Source organism: Tachypleus tridentatus, chromosome 1 (assembly GCF_004210375.1).
Source record: "Tachypleus tridentatus isolate NWPU-2018 chromosome 1, ASM421037v1, whole genome shotgun sequence".
In the NCBI taxonomy this organism is placed as follows: domain Eukaryota; kingdom Metazoa; phylum Arthropoda; class Merostomata; order Xiphosura; family Limulidae; genus Tachypleus; species Tachypleus tridentatus.
In genome coordinates this window covers 58026543-58047432 of record NC_134825.1, presented here as the reverse complement: position 1 = coordinate 58047432, position 20890 = coordinate 58026543, and the positions used below count along the sequence as shown (strand labels likewise).

Genomic DNA, 20890 nt, shown 5'->3' with positions numbered 1-20890 from the left:
CCTACATAAAAACAAGGTTAAATGTACAATTCAACAGCTTTGGTTTAAATTGAAACAGTATTTTTTTAAGGAGGATAACCATATTTATTATACTTGATGTAGTATCTATTTTACTGTATTTATCTTCCATAAACCTCATTTTTGGTAGATTTCTACCAGCAATGGTGATTTTAATCCGATGACACAATTTTTTCTAAGCTTTGGTATATATATTTTTAGGATTGCCAATAATCTCACACAGATGGGGGTGCATTCGAGGTTTATGTTAGAAACGTCTGCTTAATTATATGCTCAACATATAAACTATAAATCTGGACACCTGAATCGATTACATTTACACACACTCGGTTTTTAAACCACTGTAATAATTCACTTTGAGCACATAAATTATTAACACTTCCGAATCCGATGAAAGAGTATTTTTAATTTGTAAAGCAGTAACATTTTATTAGAGTTGGATAAGCATTGATAAATTTAATCTCGTTAAACTCTGTTTCAGTGCATATTCTGATATTCAGTTTTTAAAAGAGTGAACGCCATTTGTTTGAAAATATATATTTAATTTATATTTATTTTTTTAAATTTTACTATAAATATTACATTTGGAAAATATATAAGAGTAACTTTTTCTATAACCAGAAACTGACATCAGAAGCTACATGAAATGCAAGATATTTTGGAATCATACAAGTGTCAGGGAAGACAGAAGAATTATTTTTAAAAAATCCACGCAAATGGAAGTGATTTATTGAAATGTCAATTTGAAACAAATTTGTATGCGAGCCAATACAAAATGGATAAATACTTGACCAGGAGGTATAGGAAAGACCAAATCAAAGAAGTTGTACAGAAGGCAGAAGTTCACAGGGGAGATTGATAGATAAACGAAAGAGTCACATAGAAGAGAACATGTAGTGAACGTAAAAGTCACATAGAAGAGAACATGTAGTGAACGTAAAAGTCACATAACAGAGGCTTGATTTAAACAGCTATCACAAAGAAGCGATTTAAGTTAAAATCTGAGTAGGAAATGTTCAGTAATCTTAAAAGCCATATAGCTGAGATCTGATTTAAGAAGGTGTCATAACATAAGAGATTTAAGTTTGAACCTAAGCAGAGAATGAGAAGTAAGCTTAGAAGCCACATAGTTGAGGTTTGAATTAAATAAGTGTCGTACAGAAGAGAAATAATTTTGAACGTATGTATAATCACATAATGATAGCAGAATTTAGTGTATGTCAAGCAAGAGACGTTAAACACAGAGCTTCAAAAGAAAGTGTAATCTGAAGTCTTTTATCATTTTATATTTTTTGAAATGCAAAAAGCAATAATTTATTTATTGGACAATTATATACCACCCATTTATATTCAAATCACTCAGAAATAATATATTTCATACTTATAAAGGTCTTAGCATTTATAACCTGGACAGCGACTCATTTACACATAAACTAAACAGCCATATCAGAAACCTCCAGGGTTCAGGAACAGTTCTAATTAATCTTGAACATTTGACTACAGAGAATGCAGCCAATAAGCAGCAATAGCTGCTACGAATATAATAATTTATTTTGAATCGAATAAGAAGACTGACTGTCACTCTTATAAATACCAACAGCTGATAATGCTAACCTTGTTTAGCGGCGTCGTCACATTCATGAGCTATGGAATTTCAGATCCATCACAGGTTTGCTTAGCATTCAAATGTTTCAAAAGGAAGCGGTGTTTATTGTATTTTTCTCTAACTAATAGTTAACGACAACACATAATTTGGTTAGAAGACAATATGATTAATTAACTAATTAATACATTGGTCTTTGTACACAAGACCAAAAATAAATATAAAGATAATTTTCACCGAAAGTATAAACTTACGTTTTTTCAGGTCTTTATTCTTTCATTTATTTCTTAAACAGCATCCTTTTAGTTAGCCACGACTAGCAATACCACTATAGATATTAAATGCCTTTGTTTATTTGCTTGTTGTTAAGTGCAAAGCTACACAATGGGCTATCATTGCTTACGTATCCTGGGTATTAAAACATGATTTTTAGCGTCAAAAGCTCTCAAACTTACTATAAAGCCATTGGAAGCCAATATGAAACAAAGTCATTTTTATATACACGGTTATCTGACTATTAGGGACAAAGAGAGATAGGTGACTAAAACTAATTACTCTTGACAGTTAAGTTGAATTGTTTCCATAAAACTGCACATCTTCATCGTTTAGAGCTTCTGATTGTTTGGTAAAAATGTAAGTAAAATGCTTATCACAACAAAAAAATTTTACCCCATCCCACTACGACCTACTGCTTCATAGAAATAAAATACAGCAACAAAAACGAACATTTATAGCATGTTTTTAGCTAAAGAATATTTGCTTAAAATAGCCATCATTATTGGTGAATGTTCACTTTTTTTTAAAGGTTCAATTTTATTTTAATTGAAATATTCGTTTTCAATGCTCTTAAGCACCTAATTATTGTTGCATTAAGAAACAAATACATTTAATTTGACCTAAAATACGTTTTTCAATAACAGACCAATGTTTCTTTCCTCTTCTTGCCAGAAGACCTCTATTTTTCATAAAACTTAACGTGTTGCTACATAAATAATAAATTCTACATTTTTCGTCAAATGTTGGTCTGCAGAATATAATCTATGTACTAGATGAATATTATTTGCACAATAATCCAAATTGGAGATGTCAGAAACGGTTTGGTCGCTTATTAAGTCATAGCACATTCTCTGCTTCACATCTTCCATCTGTGATGATATCCTTTCCAACTACATCATAAAATAATAGATCATACAGAAACTTACATTGTGTTAGGTTTTTACTCTATGCCTATGTAAAATTTGACCAATATTAGTTAAAGGTCTTACTTGTAAAAAAGTGTAGCTGACAACAGATTTCAAACATTCTGAGAATGAATATGAATGATGTTTTTATTGAAATTATATATTGTAGCTTGCAGATACATGTCATGAAACGACTTTTCACGAACACGAAATACTCTTAAGACGCAGAAATTCTCTTATAAGAGAATCCAAATGAAATTCTGACACCGATGAAAGATAGACCATACCTTCATTTGATCCATTTTTCACATGATGCATTGTTGTCTGCATATTTCTCAATCCTTTTTTCAAGGAAGCTCATAAAGTATTTCGGAAGTGATGGGAATTTTAAGATTATTTTCTTTGAAGACGGAATAAGGTTTTAAAATATCGTCTCAAAAGAAAAAAATCAAATGATACAACACCCTCTATTTTTCTTTATATATTTTCCAACACAATACCAATATTTTCTTAGTGGATTCGATGGACCGAGCATGGCCCAGTGGTTAGCGTACGCGACTATGGGTTTGATGAGTCATCGGTTATGTCCTGTTATCGCAAAAAACAAAATCGTTCTCCACACCTTCAAGCCGTGAGTGAATTATAACGGTCAAATCCTATCATTCTGTCTGACAAGAATAGCCGAAACATTGGCGGTAAATACCGTTAAGTAGCTTCCTTTCTTCTAGTATATCACTTCAAATTTATGGTTTGATAGCGCAGACAGCCCCTTGAGTAACTTTGTGCGAATATCCGAAAACAAGCAAACCATCCTTATTATTGACCTGAACAAAGCATGTAAACATACTTTGTCGAAACTATGTTATGTGTAATTTAATGTAGACTAAAAAGTTGATACATAGTTATCTTTAGTACTAACACAACTGCTATTAACATTCTAACCATCTTAACGTTCTTTGACAAAGAAAACCTTTACTGTTGCAGTTGACTTATACGAAATAATCCATACTCGTTACAATGAAATTATTTTAAACATGTTATACATGTAATAAACTAAGTTTAGTATTTGTCAACATATTCGGGTAAGAAGCAGTATTGAATCATTACAAACTTTCACAAATTACTTCCACTCTACTAACATACTCAAAAACAAGACAGTCTAGAATCATGACAGTGTTTAACAGAAGTGTAGTTCCAATGTTTACCAATATACATAAGAGGGAGACACCATTGGATAACTACAGAGTTTCATAAACTACTTCCACTAGTTACTAACATGCTTAAAAACAAAACAGTATTGATTCATCACAGTGTTTGACAGAAGGCTTCTTCCAATATTTACGAAAATATACAAGAGGAAAACAGTATTTAATCATTACGAAATTTCATTCAAAGTTGTTTCCAAAACCACTGGAAGGATATAGTCAGGTGTTTTTAAACATGGCAGTAGTAGTTTTACTCTATTTTTATGATTTTACACAATTTAATAAATAAAACTAATATAACTTTAAAAACTAGAAAAGTATAAAAGTATTTTATTAAAAGACAAAAATACTATAAGCTATCAGTTACGCATTAAAAGAATTAACCATATTATAACTGAATAAATATAACTGATCCTTCATTTCTGTTTAAAATTAAACGTTTTTCGTTTGATGGATGTGCAATTTGGGAAGAGCAACAAGTGTGTAATTATTGTTTCAATAACATTAATCACGTGATGTTAAATTGATAGTTTAGCAGTTGTTAGCCAAATGATCAAAATGTATGTTTTCCAGTACCTTATACGTTGTGTGAAATCAATGACATTCGAATATTTTGATGAATATTTTGCGGATGTTTTTGTTTGTATTTAGTTCTTAGATATAAGCTTCAAAACCCATATTAACGCACGCGTCGAATTTCTAACTGAAGATGAAAACTGTTATTTCAAAGTAAAATCGTATAGTTGCTGATGACAGTGTTGATGTAAAGTACAGAAAAAAGATTATATATAAACAAACGACGCTTTCATTGAAATAGATATCGTTTATTTTTCATTGAGTTATGAATAAACTTGTACCATTCATTCAGCACCACTACTACAAAACCTGCTGTTTCTGGTACAGCATGCGATGAACATAATCACAAGGTAACTTTTGTGTAGTCATCTTATCGTTGCTTCTTCGAGTATTAATATTCTAATCAATGAATAAACGTATACATGTTAAAATGTTTCACTAAGTAACATAATACTTATCTGTAAGATCAGTAAATATCGTATCCATATTTTCTATCTTATAAAATAGAGAGCAATATTTTGGAAACATCGGTTATATATTATAACAAATGTACTGTTATACATTTATTTAAATATCTACGTTTGTTTCAGTTTAATGTGTGTAACGTTTATTATTAAATGTATATTGTGCAACTCCCGCTTGTTCTCTAAATTTGTAGAAGATTCTCGAGGGTAAGAATCAACAATGTACTATGTATGTAAAATACTAATGACTGTCAATATTCTTGCTAATTGAACTGTCTAGAACCTCGCCTAAAAGCTTATAAATCTACGCGCTAAGGGACAGAGATTTAATGTTGTTTGGTCACTATAGTCAGAACATTATAATCCTCGGAAGCTATAATTGTGACAAGCGCTTAATAATTGGAAAACTACAGATATTTGACCAGGAACGTTTATAGATTTCGAGCATTACTAACTTCAATGAATTAACTTCGAACGTCAGTATTTCTATGATAACACTAAGTATCTTCGTCGGTAAAAAGTCAGTTTATAAGCAGTGTGAAGCCAACCAAGCTAGCTAGCTTTAGGAAGGTGTAACATTATCAACTCAGAATTAATTTGTTTATCGTGGACCCGAACCGTCTACAAAATATTCAGTTTTCGACCAGATAGAAGACTCGGTGCAGTTTATAAAACTTGTATATAAACCAATATTTTTAATAACTATTTGTAATAAACTTTATTATAAATTGTATTGTTGTTTGCATATTAAAATATATTTGTGCTAAGAAAGGAAATTGTGTATCATTCTTGTTGGCAAATGTCATAAATTTGACACATATTGGCATTCATTTAACTTCTAAATTCAAATTCAAATTTTCGCTGTTTAAAATCGTAATACGCAACTTACATAACATAATAAATCGAGGACTCGTCTGAGATAAATAAGGATACGTAACATAATACTTACAATAAGTTTTCTGTGCTAAGTTATGTAGGTAATAGAACTAATTGCACATTTTTTAAATTTAACCCAAAGTTAAGAAACTTACATCTAATATGCATTGGTTGAATATCAAAACATAAGAAATCGATGTAAAATCAAGTTAATGAACATATCTGTTGCCTTTTACGAGAGTTTCTGTTATCCATTTATATATTATAAACATACGTATATAGTGCTTGCTAAAGATAAAGAAAGCTAACTTATGAAAGTAGAACAATTGAGGCTGTTTTCATATACGTTTTGGGAAGTAAGTAAGTTTACAAAGTAAAACTTTCCGTTAGAAGTAATGGTCTGTTACGAATTATAACGTATTCAAAAAATTAATTATGTCTAGGAGTATTAGTTTTATGTATTTACACAAACTTATACACACTAAATGAAAACGGTTTTCTAAAAACACAGAACACAGTGTTAGAATAAAGCATAGCTTGTTTTATTCTTTACTCACGTTTCAAAAGTAACAGTTGTAACTTACATGTTCTTGTTATTCTCTCTTACCTCTCTTGTTTCTATAGCTTATGGCTGAGTTTATGTTGTTTTTTATCGTGTTTTTACAGCCGCAATTTCTCTTGCGAGAAATGTGATGTTTATGAGCAAAGCTAATGTATTTAATTTTTCCTTTTTTTATCTGTCTGCCTGTCAACTTGTGGAAGCCACTAGTTAACCTATACACGGCAAGGAAAACTCGTCAGGCAGTACAACGTATAAAAAGTTACCTGCGCTATTCTATCTTTGTACACGCACACTCAAAAAATAATGTTTTTAGTGAATAGTACGCCCGCACAACATCTGACAGAAAATTCATCACGTACAGTTATATTTCAAGAATCTTATAAAAACTGAAGTTTATGGAACTGGAAGGTATATCTACATGGGAGTAGGGGTTATTACGGCTAGTTTCAGCCAAACTTGAAAAAAATAAAGAGACAAAAACTCCTTATTCACATGATGAAGTAGTGAATGATAAATAATAAATAACTTGTTACAGTTGATTTTAACATTTATGTAAGTGAAATCACATAACAATTAGATTGGTAAAAGAAAAACACCTTTTGTGTTTACATATTTTTATAAATTTTAAGTTAATATTAATTATATTAATATATAAGAACACTTCTTCATCTTCCTCATAATTAAACACAGTAAACACATTTTTGTAGATATTTAAATAATACACAACTATTTGAAAATACAAATGTCTTATTCATGTTACATGACAAATGGCGCATAGTAACATGTCCATAGCAGACGATAACACAAAGTATGGTACTGGTGCATAGTAAATATTTACCTAGTATATGGCGCATATTAATTTTATCTTAGTAATTTGTACATAAAATATAGTAAACGTGTGTAATGTATGAAAGCAAGCATATGCTAGCGAATGTATAGTAGCTGGTATATTGTAATTCATATTGGTAATTGTTTGCAGGAACTGGTATTGAATAACAATGATACAGTAACCGTATAGTAACATATATTGATCCTACTCATTGTATAACATATTTTTATTATTTATCGCAGGAATAAGCTATGAATTATAACTTTTTTGACATTACTACACGTAAAGTTTACTTATTTATTATTTTAAATTACTGCCAATCTCTGTACTGAACTAATCTTAAACTTTCCAACTTCGTGCATCTGCATTCTCATACTCCAATTACAGTATATACAGTTTGATCAAATCATGTTATATACACCTTTTGTTTCACAACAAAATACATATAAAAGTTCATTTTTATGTTAACTTGATATTTTGTAACCTTTAATTCAACAAAAGGTAACCATTCATTTTTCAGATGAAACAGAAGGTCACAAAAGATTGTCTTTCACCTTTTGTGGAAAACAAAATATCAAAAGGTTATATTTTACCTTTTGTAAAGAGCTAAGGGTTATCTTTTACTTTTTATTCAAAGTAGAAGGTCGTATTTTTTATTTGTAATCATCTTTGCAGGTTTTCTTGTCATGCGTTTTTTTAAATGTTTATTATAGTATCAATTCAAAGATAAAGGGGAAGATCTGGATACCCATAAATCGGTTCAGCCCCACACCTTTTCTATCCTATTGTCTGCTCCAAGTTAGCATGTCTTGATTTGTTTGGTCGTAGTGTGTTTGAGGTATTGCTCAGTTGGATGGCAATGTCCTATCATCCGTTATTTTGTATTCGTTTCAGAGGCAACGCTAGTGGGAAGGAGGGTATTTACCCCTGGAATATCGTTGCTCTCCCATCAAAGCTATTGTCTTCCATTAACGTAACTCTAAATTCAGTTACGAATTCTCTCCATTATATATCTCATTGCTTCCAATCCCTATTTAAAAAAGCTGGAGGCGGTATTAATTCGGCAACAAATTTTTTCCGTTTTTCTTTTTTTAGATATATTGTATCTTTTATAGAAGGCAATGGGTCTCCTGTCATCTTTATAGAAAATAAAAGTTATTTTCTTCCGAAATCCAATGTTATAGTACATGTTATTAATACATCTCCATCTTATTAAAAGAAAGTTTTAATATTATGCTAAAAGAATAACAATTTGTTAGTAACACTTTTTATAAATAAAACAAGATGACAAGTCTATCAATTTTAAAACACTAATGTTTATAATTATAAAGAGCAGATTCTTCTCTATGTCAAGCACGGGTGCATTCCAAAATTCATCGTTGACATTCAGTTTTGGCACGATCTGTTCCTGAGTCAACTTTTATGATCGTTCACTTCCTGTGTTGATTCAACGTTGTCTCAACACACTTAACAACTCAAGGGAACATCTTTTATGAAGGACGTGACACTTGTGATAGATGACTTACAGTTTACCGTAAATGTAGACTTATACTTTTAAAAATGAAAATCGCTGTAAAAAACACAACGTTGAAATAGAAAGAAATTTATTTCATGCGGAAACGTTTCAAGCAGCTATTCTTTCTCCGACATAATATGAAAATGAAATTCAGTTTGACGAAGAGCACTTGCTTGAAACGTCCCTAAATAAAAATAAGTTTTTTTTTCTATTTTTAATGTTGTGTGGTACAGTGAATTTATTTTATTGTAATTATGTTATATCATTCCATTTATTCTGAAAACGTTTTTTCTCTTCTGTTTGACATCCATATTGAAAATTCAAACAAAATTAACAATGTGCTTTCCAGACTTAGTCAGGAGCCAACACTGATGATGTAATCGTAGTGCCAACGCTGATTAGTGACTTTGAATTTTAAAATATGCTTTCTACAAAGGTGTTTTTCGGTTTGGAGCGAATGACTGTACTTCCTAGGAGGAGTTTAATTTGTGTTGAAAACATTCGTCGATTCAACCAGCAATGGTTATTTAGAAAGCCAATTAAATTATCGTAGTTATTCTTGTGACTGGTATGTTTTGTGTATTAAAATACATATTTGAAATATATACAAATTATTTTATTGTTCCAATTTCTGAGACTAGACGAGGCTTACACCACTTCGGGCTTAATTTACACGGGAATACTGAGTTCAAAGCAATTGTATAGCATCGTAAGTACTAGGTAATACAAATAATTGTTTGTTATGAGTATTTTATTTCGATATTATATTTATGAGAAAACAGTAGTAATATATATTTGTGCGTAATGTATACCATAGTAATTAAAGTTTTAGTGTATTTCATATCACAGCCACCTTTCTTTGACTGACTCGATAAGGCTCTTAACCTTGGTAAGATCACCAACATCAGAAATTTCTGAGAAAACTTAAAGAGTTAAGCTCCTTGTAAAAGTTTAAAATTTTGGAACTTTCAACTCATAAGTAAATTTTATTAGTTGTATAAACAAATTTGACATGAAAGTTGAGAATATCTTAAACTCTAGTATTTTCAAAACTTAAGAAAGCTTTGCCTCTTACAAAAGAAATAATTTCATGTCACAGTATATAAACAAAGTTAAAATATGAAATGTCTTCACATTTTAACCAAATTTGGCATCCAGTTCTATAAGAAACATATATCTGAAAAGTATAAGTAAAAATAGTTACTGTCGTCTTTTATAAGAAAAAAAATGTAACGGATTTACTATTATATATCTATTTGAATAACAATATTTAAGTGAAATTTATATTTAGAAATGTGCGTAATTTTTACTGTTAAATCTGTATTGCGAAATTACCACCTATTCACTAAAGTTGTAGAAGATTCTTGCGTGTAATAATCAACACTAGTGTATTGTCAATGTTGTTGTGCAAGCTGAAATTTCTACAAACTGTCATCAAGACTGTAAATGTGAGCAACGCGACGCTCAAAGAAACGTATTATTGGTTGGCTACAGGTGGCGTAAGGTAAACCTCAGAAGCTGTAACTGTGATTAACTCTTATTAATCAGGGACTTTAGACACTTACTAAGAACATTTATAATTTTCAAACATTACAAACCATTTAACTTCAGTAGATTAACATCAGAAATCACGATTTGTATAAAAACATTATATACTAGCTTCAGCGTTGAAAAAATTCGAGGTGTGGTCAGCGAAAACGAAGAGATAGCTAGCTCCATTTTAAGTGAATTGTATCGATATCAAGTCGAAATTAGAGAGCTCACGATGAGCGAGTTACTTTCGAGTTGATATGGAATAATGAATATATGCACAAAACTTTTACAAACTTACAAACGGTATTGAGTTTTCTTTCTATCTGTAACTTTGTAAAATGTTTGTGTAAAGATCATTATCTGTAATAACCATTACTGTAAATTGTATTATAGTTTGTATATTAAAATATATTTGTTTTAAAAAGAAACTGTAATCATCAATCTTGTTGACATTTGACATTAAGCACAAAGCAACATAAAGAATTATTTGTGCTCTGCCTATCATGGGTATTGAAGCCCGGGTTTTAGTGGTACAAGCCCGTACGCAATATACTTGGCTAGCATCATAAATTTGATACCTATCAACATCTAGTTAACTTCTAAATTTAAATTACAATTTAACCCAGTTTTAAGCTATTTGAAATGGTAATACATCACTAAAGTATACCCCTTCATGCATTTTTGTAACACATTATGTAACATGTAATAATAATAATAGTTTAGCGTGAAAATGTTTTTATGCCAAATATATTTCACAAATTTTGCTCTAACGCCATTATTTTTCTATTTCTAGATATTTTAAAGGTATAGATAAGAAAAGACTTAACCATCAGTAGGTGTATTTAATTTGATTTTCTTTTGCAGATGCTTTATCCAGAGACTTTACAACAAAGAAGCAGAAAGAGTCTGCAAAAAGAAAATATAAATTAGAAGGAAAATGAAAAGGCAGAAACTTGAGAAAGATAGAGGTAATTAAATAGTTATTTGTAATTTATGTAGTCTTAACAAATTTGATAAGCCACTGAGGTAATTATTATATGTTCTCGATAAATATAAGTGTCAGTCTTAGGTTAAATCAAAGCACCTCCAAATATACATGTTTTAAAAATTATGTTTGTCAGCTTGCACTTTACATTGAGTATTCCAACGAGTTTGTTGTGGTTTCAAACACACTTAGGTCCCAAATGTACGTGTGGCATGCTTTTCTGTTTGCCCATTTAGCTGTTCAACTTGCAAATATTTCCACCAAAATTTGTTTTTGAAAAACTACTGAGATTAGCAAACAATATTAAAGTAGTAAAAAAAATACATAAATGCACATGTTTTTAGATAACTCATATTTGGAGGTGTTTAACATTTATAATGTTATTCCGCTGTTTATATCTTATGTATAAAAATATACTAAGTACTTGTTGTGAAATATTGTACGCAATTATTAGTAACGAAAATTATTCCAAGCTGGTTAAAACAGAGTACTTCAGTGATTTTTAGACTTGCTTATTTCAAGATGCTTTGTGACAACTGTTTGAAATAAGACTTATGAGGCTAATAGCTGCATTTGAAAGATTTATATGGAGGTTATCATTAATTTGTAAATTATTCAGTCATTTTTTTATTTTATTATACCGTAAATTGTTGTAAACAGTTTACAGTTTTCACTTTTCCACAAGAAAAATTTGGAAGCATAGTTTGTTTGTTTGTTTTTGAATTTCGCGCAAAGCTACACTAGGGCTATTTGCGGTAGCCGTCTCTAATTTAGCAGTGTAAGACTAGAAGGAAGGCAATTAGTCATCACCACCCACCGCTAACTTTTGGGCTACTCTTTTATCAACGAATAGTGAGATTGACCCTTACTTTATAACACCCCCACGGCTGAAAGGGCGAGCATGTTTGGTGCGATGGGTATTCGAACCCGCGACTCTTGGATTACGAGTCGAAAGCCTTAACCCACGTGGCCATGTCGGGTCGGGAAGCATGGAGTTCAGTGTTTTAAAGAGAAAAAACAAAACAAAAATGCTCTAACTACTAATTATAATTCTTAGCGTTGAATAGTGTGATAATGGATTCATCTCACGCAAGCCTTCATGGCAATCTGATAAACTTAAAAGAGTTAAACCTAAAATTTATGCTAAGTATTTAGTTGTTTCCTGTTAAAGTCAAATGACAAGTCCAAAAGAAAGTTATTGGTGACCAGAAGGTAAAGGTGTCTCCTCATGTTCCAGAAAATTTCCAGTTGATTGTTAAAGATAATTCACTTTAAATGATCACACATTGGCCGCAATATCAACCCCCTTATTTTGTGCAATTATTTCTGGAATATACCAGATTTATTTTATGCCAAAACACTATGTCTGGTTCCAGTGACCAGACATTTTATTATTATTATCTCTACAAATGTTTCTAACATACTATATTAAAAAATAGACAAATGGAAATATCTTTACTACATAGTTGCTTGTTCCCAATGAAACAGCGGTATTGTCTGCAAACTTCTCCCGTTAGAATCCAGGTTTCGATACCCATGGTGGACAGAACACAGCTGTGTAGCCGTGTGCTAAATAACAAACCAACAAACAAATGATACAAATATATTTGCCTATCACACATTTTTCTGGTATATTTTGAGAACCACACATATACGTTTAGTTGGCTTAACATTTTATCAATAATTGTTTATGTGTATATGAGTATATGTAGTTATTTTACTGTTTACCAAATAACTTTGAAGATATGAGACAAATCCTATAACAGTTGATGAGGATCATTTCAAGTCATATATGTATTTCTTGGTTGTTCACTTAACTTTTCAGACAACTAAAGTATCTTGGAATGAATAGTATAATCTATTTATTTAAATTACTGAGGCCTTGATGTAATTACAGTCAGTCAATTAGAATGAATTTTCGTGTTTTAACATAATTTTTTTCGAGATTTGTTCTGTTTCAGTGTTTGTTTGTTTAAAATTGGCTTTTAGCGTCATTTGTTATATGCAAAAACTGACATCGCATACGTACATGTTTTTTAACACTAATGCACGAGCTCCTGGGAATATGAAGCAAATTCATTATTTTCCTTAACTGTCAAATACGTGGCAACGTGTAATATTAAGCTCCACGTGGAACCAATATTTATATAGCTTTTATAATTTCTTGACATTATGTTATATTTTGATAATGTAGATATTTAGGACCACAGTACAATATGTATCTTCACAACGTCCCTTTAATGTAACAGGGCTTTTTTTTGAATGTTTATGTGTGAAACAGTTACGACCGTTATCTTAGCCATTATTTTCAATTACAACACCTGTTATAAAAGTTGGACAATGGCTGTGAAAATTGATAACGCTGTCCTTGTAAAATTATTTTATTGTGTATGCTATTGTTACTTTGATAAAATTCTGTCGGTCAAGTTTTATTTGGGGGAATACGTATTAAAAAATCAGTTTTTGGTTTTAATATATTTAAATATATTTTTAATGATCGAAAGTTAATATCTTGATATCTGGTTTTTTTTTAGCACAGATAGCTCATTGTGTAGTTTTGTGCTTAATTATAAACAAACAGACTTGATATATGTTTTCATTTTTAGTGATCAAAAGCAGACTATATTAAACATTGTGGCAAATAAAAGTTTATCTTTTGTGATTTCTTTATATCTTTTCACAGTCTAATATTATCATTTTGTTACATTTTTTTGTAACTAAAAGTGCATTTTGTTACCTTTGTTTATATCTATTTTCAATTAAACTTTGACCTTCTTACCCGTTTTCAACTTTTTGCAGTCAAAATTGCGTCTTTTCCTACATATTAGAATTTTTTAAACTTGATCATCAGAAAGTAATAATATTTGCTAAATGGGGTGACAAGATGGAAAAGATGACTTCGGTGTCAAAAATAATTCTCACTGGAAAGCGCTATAGTTCAATCTGCAAGACCTATTCTACATTCAGAAATGATTCCTGGCAGTTTATCGATAAATATTTGATATGTTCTTGTAACAATTTTATTACAAACACGATAGCAACGCTAGTGCAACATCAGGCTAGAAGGGACGTGAAAGCAAGCAGCAGAGAGAATGATGTAACTTTGAGACTTTTAACAAATAAAAACAAAGTAAAACAGTTTTCGATGTAACTTATAACATGTGGTACTATCTACACTTCGAAGAGAAAAGCATTGAATGAAACCTTTTTTATGCAAGATGGAGCTTCACTTCAAATTTCTGGGACGCTCATTTTTTTCTATGGATTCACCTCAAGCTTTGATGTATTTGAAACGCCGTCTATTTTTATAGACTAGAAAAATATCAAACGATGCTAATAAAGTATGGAGCAACTGTTTAAAGACAGTATCGTCTAGATGTGTATCACGTTCCACCACAAAAGAAGGCAATGCTTGACATTGATGGGAGTTATTGTCAAAGGGTATTTGTTCTAAAGTAACTGAATTCACCAGTGTGAACGTTGACGAAAAAGTGGTAGTTGTTTAAAGTTCTGAATAAAACTGTGATAACCAATGTTGTTACGAATGCTAGTGTATACGTTTGACTTATTTAAAACACATAATTTCAAGACAAGTGGATTGCGTTCTGCTCGTTTACTGCTGAAATTTATCGTCAACAAGCTCCATTGTAAAGAACCCATCAAGAAAAAAACCTTGACAATTATATTGAAGACCGTGATGACTGCTTAAATTTTGTGATAAACATCTAGGACTAATCAGTTTTAGATTGGAAGTTTATAACGTCATTTTATCATTTCATATACTTAATATTATGGCTCTCTGCTAACTATTTTTCTGATTAAGGACGTTAACAGGCCAATAATTTTCATAATATTCCTTTATTACAAGTTACAGCTTTTTACAGTACCATTCTCATCAGCGACCGAAACGTCGCATCTATTCTAAAAATTATATTCAAAAATGTAAAAGCTATATGTAACTTGTAATAAAACGATATTTATTCAGCAAACTCAAAAAAATATATAAAATTGAAAATAGTCCAGCACATTCCAGCACAAGTTAGTGAAAACATTATAATGAATCTGTCATAAATTTGATACATGTCGACATTAAATTAACTTTTAAATATATATTCAAATTTCAGGCTATTTCAAATTGTAATACGGATTATAATAAATCGCAGGTTCGTCCGAGATAATTTATAATACGTAACAAATAATGATTTTATTTGTAGTTTCCAGTTGTACAGATTTACATTTATTTCTCATTAATACGTTTTACAGCACTTTTAAGTTGTCTAAAAAATGATTACATCATAGCAAAAATATTGTAGTTTCTAAGACCATTATGAACATTGGATATTATAATTTTAACTTATTTGCAAAGGAATAATACTTAATATAACATTAGGCATTGTTTATAGCTGCTAAATTTTGATTCCGAAGGAAGTTACGTCTTTCCCTATTAACTGTTTAACTGCTAATTTCTATTTACGTCATCTCTCGACTAAACGAGCAGTTAGTTATGTGTAGATACATTAAACAATATTTTATTTTCTCTATTTTTGCTTGAAATAAATTGTTGGTTTTCTAAAGCTTCACTGACGACAGATATTTATAATAGATAAACGACAACAAAATCGCCTTTAATTTCACGCAGTACTTTATGCAACACTGTTAAGCTCAGAAAGTTCTTAAGAAAAACTTTAGAATATTTTTTCTATACAAAAACTTAACATTTCAACTAACTAATAAGTTGTAAATGATATTCAATAAGTAATATTGCAGGTTTACATTTACTAATAATTTTGACAGTCTTTTTCTCTTGTTCAAGAATCATTTCAGTCTTTAATGCAGTTGACCTTCATAAGATTATTTCTTTTACTGACTGATCTATCACTTCTACAAAACAATAAAATTTCAACTCATTTTTTTTTTAAATAGAGAAGTTGAGTAGCGAAGTAAGTTTGTTTTTCAAGTTAGTTCTTGAAAATAAATTGTTAAGAAATTAAACCATTTGTTAGCAATTAATCGTTAGCTATTACTTAACTGAATTACATTGTATCTATCTATTTGACAATGCACATTATTGTCTGTATAGAAACTCGAGAGATGTGACATGCATCTATAATCTAAGTTTCTTTATTTTCCGTTTCTTGGAAAATTCAATTTAACAGCTTGGCATTGTTTCAATTGATATTTTATTTCAAATAAAGATACATCTAGTTTTGACATAACATTTAATAGAGTTCTTTTATTTGCAATAATAACAATTTAAATTATTTGGGCGTTGTATTATATTTACTTTCGATGAAGGATCCTAAAATATTTCTTTCTGTAAAATATAATTAGAGAACTGATGTTAGTTAACGGGGATGCGACCATGGACCCTCTTCATTACTCTACCTCAAGGAAATGCACACTGGAAATTAGACGCAAGGGGTTCCAAAGCTTCATGTGTCTATCGCTGGGTTTTGACTCTACAATCTATAATGATATTTATTCTACTACATGACTCAGTTACATTGATTAAACAGTTCAATCATAGTAGTATTTTCACAAGTGTAGGCGTACTATTCTGTTGGAAATTTAGATTATTGCTTTAAGAATGAAAACATTCTCACCAAAATGCACTTTCTCAAGCTTCCTGTATGCTGTTTTTATTAAAAATACTGTTCCATTGAATACCCTCGTCTGTCTTGAATCAGTTTCCACACTGTTTTTGTTATTATAGATTTTTATTGAAATATGTACTGTTGTATAACCTCGTATGATGGTTATCTTTGATCTACCAGTCAATTCCATTGTTCTTGCTATCGAAACACTCTTCTTTTAAACTCATATTTTTAACCTTTACCTTATTAATAAAGAGTGAGTCGCTCAAAAACCCATGCTATTTCTACAGGTGCACTATCCAATCGGGCATACATTTTATCCGTTTACTTCTTAGCTAATGGCGTAGTTCAAAAAACAAATGATTAATGAGGCTTATAATTCTTTTGTTATGCAGCGTATAAAAGGTACTACGATTGCCATTAGACTGAGTTTGAATCAGGTCAAGCCAACCACGCTTTATAACGTTACTTAGGTGATAATGCTGAAACTCGCGTAACGTTATTTTGGAGTTTAGCCAAATCGTATGAACTGTATATAATTCACTTTTCAATGTTTCAGTAGGATTAATTTATGGCAAGTAATGATTAATTAGGTTGAAATAATCGGCTGTTTTGTTCACTCATTTTAACTATTATAATTTTATTGATATTAATGTATATAAAATATTTTGTAAAATATAATATGAAATGCAGTGTCAAAAATTATCTAGCACTAATATGATCACCGCTTGATCCGAGAAAGTTAATAATGAAATTGTATTCTCGTAAGTTAAAATAATAAACGAGTACATCAAATTAAATCATTCTTTTCTCATTAATAACGTCTACTTGTATTTATTTTAATATGTAAATGCCACACCTTATATTAATAACATGTGAGTTAGGTACTTTCTAATGAATCTTATTTGCAGCTTTCAGACTTCGCTAAACTCTGGCTTGTGAGTTTTGTAGTAATTGATTTATTGATACATCTTTTATGTGTGATTCTTTCATTTGTCAAAATAGGAGAACATTAGAGCTTATTACGTCTAAATGGAGCTTAGTTTGCCTCTTGACAAACAAGGGTGGATATATAATAGTAAAACTTAGAACAACATTTAAGGACACCAGAAAGTAATGTCAAGTTTATTGCTTGTATAGAATATTTCAACTGTTCTTGTAAATACAGTTTAAATAGAAAATGACATTGTCGTGAAATGAAAATAATAACAAGGTACACTACATTTTGCTTCGACACAACTGTGTGATTGAAAAGTTGTTAATTTAGTGTTATCATGATGACAAAATTTAAACTCGTATTAAAAAGAGGTGTTTGATTTTAATCGTGTTGATGTAGTAAAGGTATTTCTTGGATAAAAGGTTTGAAATATTTTTGTATTTTTTAATTATTGCAGTGTCAAGTTTATAGATAAACTGCTGTTGTGTAAGCGTAAAATTGCATAATAAACTGTCTGTTTTCTGTTTACGTAGTAGAACTGAACCCCGGATTTTAGCACTGTATTTTCGTTACCCATTGTGGAACATTACATATGCAGCTCTATCATAGCCAGGTTAGTTTTCGATACATAATAAAACAATTTGAATACATATGCTTTACTAGTTATCTGAAACAGGTAAAGTTTGAAGGAAAAAAGAACACAATCGCGTCTATAAAAGTGAAAAAAACGTCAGTATTTTAATGAACCAAACGAACTGTTTAAATGTATAGTTTACAGTATTATATGTTCCTGTAAAACTGATTAATGTCTTTATTCTCTATTCTTTGACTGTATTGAAATATTTATGCACCAATATGTGTCTGATTCTACTGGTTTACGTATTTATATTTCTCTCACTCTTTTTACCCACGTATTTTTTTCCGTAGATATGTATATCAATTTACACACATATATATATATATATGTATTTCTTCATTTAAAAAAAGCAACAAGAAGTAATTGATGAAAGCTATTGTTTTCTTCTATAAAACATTAACCCTATTTTAATGATGTGTGTACATTTTTTGAATACTGTATAAGAGAAACGTTCATATTTTATCTCATGAAGACCAATTACTGAAACATTAATGATATCATAACTATTTTAAATCTATTTTTATTATATTTTATTATATAAAACGACTATAAACGTAGATCGTCGTCTTAATGAAACTACACTTTTATTAAACAGACTATACGTTGTATGCACGTATACAAGCTTTGTTTTTAATGAAAAGACAACTTTTTATCTCAAGTGATCACTGAAAGTGGGAAATTAATCTTTTATTCATATGGTTATCCCTCATTTTTAAACAGCACGGTATATTTGAAAAATTTAGATTAGCATAGTATGCAAACAGAAAATTTAAGGTTTCGAAAACATGAAGAAAACGGAGCTAACGATTTGCACTATTCAAACTTAAACTTTCAACGTACAGAAGTGCAAACGTATAATAGACGGTTTCAATTTAGTATTTCAAGACTTTTAGAACCTAGACTGGATAAAAAATGCAATTCTACTGTGTGGTACATTGAAATGTAAATATTCGTCTGATTATGAAGAATAAGGTATGGGGAGTTTTAGGTATAATTTCCCCCCTAAAAAATTACGCTTGATTGGAGTAACGTGTGATATAATAAAGTTTCATTGCCGTTGACATCTAGCTCGAAACAGATGTTAAATGTTCTCATAGCTAACTACGATATTCAAAATGTTCTGCTTGTAATGTAATCGCGCATATTTTCGAATGTTTCAAAGAAGTGTATGTTTTTGTTTTACTTCTGTAGCCTTGCTCTTGTGACATATTGTTAAAAGAGGGAATTTTAATACTCGGTGAAGTTTTGGGGGTATATTAATTGTTAATTTTAGTTATTCTTACATAAGATATTAACCATTTGAACTATGAAGTCATATACAGGATATTTAGTGCTTTGGGTTAAAATGCTTATGAACAATGGATAGTAGACAAATAAAGTACCGAATTAATTAATAAATAATATCACAACAATCTCACTAATCAGTCTGTGACCCCGTATTTAACAGAATTATTAACATGTTCAAACTCCTATTTTGAGAAAATTACAATAGTCATGTTCTACGGAATTATTTATTTAGTCGTACATCTGTGTCGTTGTCATATAGCATAATAGTAGATTTTAAATAGCATTTCATTTTCGTTTCTTAAACTAGAAATTTAATACAATATCAATGTTTCTACGATCTTCAGTTGCTAAACAGAGGGATGAAAACGGGTGAATTGCAATTCAAAAATGTCTCTTTCAAGACGCAATCAATGATTTAAAAAACATTTTTTGTTGTTTTACACCGTATGTCCCCAGGGTCTCATGGGCTATTCAAAAATAGTTGGTTCAAAACAACTACAGAATACCACATACACACATATTAACAAGGAAAATGAAGGCATATTGTATCGCACACATTTATTGACAAGGGTACTTCAAATTCTTTGTATCAAATTACATGTAGAAACAGTGATAACATTTACATTGGAGAAACGTGTCGACAAGTGTTTATAATATTAAAAATAACAGCATCAAAAACCCCTCCCTTAGTGCTTCAGCACATGGATTTTCAGATTTAGGGTCTTCTTCTTAAAGAAAACAAAAACCATTATCAACCACTATTTAGTGGTAAATTTATAAATATTTTTACTTTCCCGATTTAACAGTCGTATTTGATTTGTTGCTTAGTGATTTAGTATCACTCTTCATACTGCAGCACGTCACGGTTTCGTTTCATTATTCAATAGTTTCCACCTGATGATGCAAGGTAAACCTAGCAAAACATCGTCTTCTCAATATTAAACTTAAGATGATTTTTTTCAAAACATATCACTTGTTTTATCCGTAAAATACAACTTTAATTAACTCTGGAGGATAGTTAATCTAGGACGAACTGTCTTGGCTTTTGTTTGAATGGTTTCTGGAAACATGTTATATAATGTAATTT

The 20890-nt window shown here is 30.3% G+C and overlaps 1 pseudogene across 1 annotated transcript in view; it reads right to left on the bottom strand.

The window, feature by feature from the left end:
* Window positions 1-20890, bottom strand: part of LOC143249432 (neural-cadherin-like) — a 353442-nt pseudogene that overhangs the window by 59620 nt on the left and 272932 nt on the right. The gene's annotated exons all lie outside the window — the stretch shown is intronic.